Source organism: Zonotrichia albicollis, chromosome 4 (genome assembly GCF_047830755.1).
Source record: "Zonotrichia albicollis isolate bZonAlb1 chromosome 4, bZonAlb1.hap1, whole genome shotgun sequence".
NCBI classification, from domain to species: domain Eukaryota; kingdom Metazoa; phylum Chordata; class Aves; order Passeriformes; family Passerellidae; genus Zonotrichia; species Zonotrichia albicollis.
The window spans coordinates 71,492,442-71,495,464 of record NC_133822.1 but is presented as its reverse complement, the minus strand read 5'-3'; positions in this window follow the sequence as shown (position 1 = coordinate 71,495,464).

Genomic DNA, 3,023 nt, shown 5'->3' with positions numbered 1-3,023 from the left:
AAAAAACCAAAAAAAACCAAAAAAAACCAAACAGATTTAGACTTTCAGACTTAAAGACTTGAACAGTCTTTCTACCTGTTGGAAAAAGGCTTTGGATAACACTGTGTTGGTCATACTCATTGTTTAGAGCAGCTTGCAGTTTTAGATAAATGGGCACCATCAGTGATTTATGTCTTTACTGATGTCACTCTCATCAGATGTTGAGGCAGGTCTCCAGTATCACAGTCTCCAGGTAAACCAGCACCAGCAATTTGTGGTTCATCAAGCAGAAAATTCTGTTGTTTCACCTAAGAAAGGAAAATAAATACATTAACGAGAAAGAAATCAGGGAACCTTAAATCAACACTATATTCAGATTTGCTTCGCTCATGTCGTTGTAAAAGTTCCTCATGCCTAAGTGTTACATATTTTTAACACTCACCAATTTTAATGGAAAGAACAAAAGAGTGACTTCCACATATGAACACAAGTCTGATCAAGTTGCATTTTCATCCTTGGCACTACTCAAAAACTGTCTAGGGACACTATTGGACAATCTCCTGTGGCTGAGCAAGGGGGTTGGACAGGATCATCTCCAGAGTCCTTTCCAACCTCAATGATTCTGTGAAATCTAGGGCTAATGCTGGATTTCATTAGGAGTATCCAAAATATCTAAAATACAACCTTGGAAGACATCATATATTGATCCTGTTAGTTATGTGACTAATAATGTTCACAGGAATATACTTTTCTGTCGGGTTTCCGGCTGTTTGAGGGGCCTGGAAAGGCCCGGAGTGGCCTTGGGGCAGCCCGCGTATCAAAGGACGAGAAGAGGCTTCAGTTCTTCTTTCGGTTTTTATGTTTATTAATTGTTTATCTAAAAGATTTTCTTTCAGCCCGACAGAGCTCTGCTCAGCAGTCAGCCATGAGCACACTGTGCTGCCCTCCGGACCGCCACCTATCTTTATACCCATTGTTACGTGTACAATATTTATCATTTTTCCCCAATACCATTTATTCTTATTACCCGGTGCACTTTCAGTAATAACCAATCCAAAAGTGCCACCATCACCAAAGAAGATGGAGGAGAAGAAGAAGAAGAAGAAGGAAAGGACACGCCCCAACCCCTCCATCTTACTTCTCTAAACCCCCCTGTACAGAAATCCTAAACCCTGTGTCTCACCCTCTAATTAACTAATCCCTTCACCATTCACCCCAGTGAAATCCTCCTATCCTCATACAGGTGTCATCTCCCTTGTAGGATCAAAGTCCAGCCACCAGACACTTCTGGAACATTCCAGGACTCCCGAGCCCCCCAAGGGTGGTCTCGGTGGCTCGGCACCTCAGGACTGAGATCCTGGGATCCGACACTTTTCCTTCTTAGAGTACTTCTTCTAGTAGTTTAGAAAAATCGACAATACATGCCACTGTTTCACTACAGAATTCATATTCTTGTTTTCATCCCAAGTTTACTTAGTCTTGGAAAATAAAATTTATTCTTGGCAGAAGAAAAACAAGGATGTGTAAGCATTTCCTGTTGAAGTGTGTGTGCTGTAGGAAAACCACAGAGGGAATTTAATCTCTTGAAGTTTAACTTCCTAAAGCCTATTGTGACTACAACATGGATAAGAGACTTGTCATTTTATTAATGAAGAGTGACCAGTTGTCACCCCCACATGGGGAAAAAAAGATTGTGACACATTAGCAATGAAGGACCATGAGACAAACCAAATGTAAATACCGATGGTTTAAAGAGATAATTAAAGCTCTTGAGACTGCAATTATGACAAGGCAGCATGACAAGGCACATGTATGTCGACAGAATATATTTATATTGACAGAATCTGTCCAAGAAATCCTTTTTGTACAATATATGTGTCTGTCACATCTTTGGAATGCACATGCATTTATTGACTTTGTGTTAGCGTAGATGTTGAAATTTGTCCCTTTGCCTTATTACCCAATGACACTTGGTTAAATATATGGTGTTCTCAAACACCATGCTTCCTGAAGCTATTTTTGTGGAATCGTGAATTCAGTGTGTACATAACTAAGTGATATTTTCATTCCATTCCACATTATGCTACTGTCACTCACAGATCCCTAGTTTATATCAGATATGTGTGCACAGTACGGATATTTTGACAATGTGCGTCCCAAGAATTTAGGGGGCTATCAAAGTCAGACCTGATCTTTAGACATGTGGTTAATTTTCTAAGGAACTTAAAAATACTCAAAATTTAAGTAATTCTAGCTTAGAAACACTTATATGAGGACATCTGTTAGAGATAGACAGACAGACCTGAAAAACAAAACTACTTTATCAAGTTAATCTCTTTTGCTTTTGGTAGCCAAATAGATTCTGATTATATTTTGTTATAGGAGGAAAAAAATGAAAAATAAACCAAACATGCCAGGGCATACTGACACATAAAAAGAACTACATAAAAATAATTTGTATATACATAAAATGAGAGGTAATATTCAGCATTTGTATACAGAGATTGATTCATCTACATTTTGCATATTGAAGAAATAAGGATGATGCACTGCCAAAGTGCAATGCTCAGGAAATAAATGCTTCAAGCTTGTCAATAATATTCTTTAGGTAATAAACACAGAAATAGATTGCAAATAGCTTCAACACTATCTTTATCTGGAATACTCCTTTTAGATTAATTAAAGCTAATTTTGATTAACTTTACCTACTTTTAACACCAGATTTTATTATACCAGCAAGGAACACTTACCCTGTTTTATGAACCAAAACAAAACAAGAGACAACTTAACTTCCATTAAGACTTTAGCATTCAAATCCTTTAAAAAAAATCTAGTTACATCTGCAATTGATTTCACACTGAGTTTGACTCAACTTTGCAACTCAATTGCCAAGAAGAATAAAGAATGTATCTTTAAAAACATGCTTCAGAATTTGTTTCTATACAACTCAAACTCCAGAAATCAAATGATGAATTAAGAGGAAAATCACCTTTCATTAGTGAGTAATGCATTTTGAACATTTGGGGTTTGATAAAAGAGAGCTA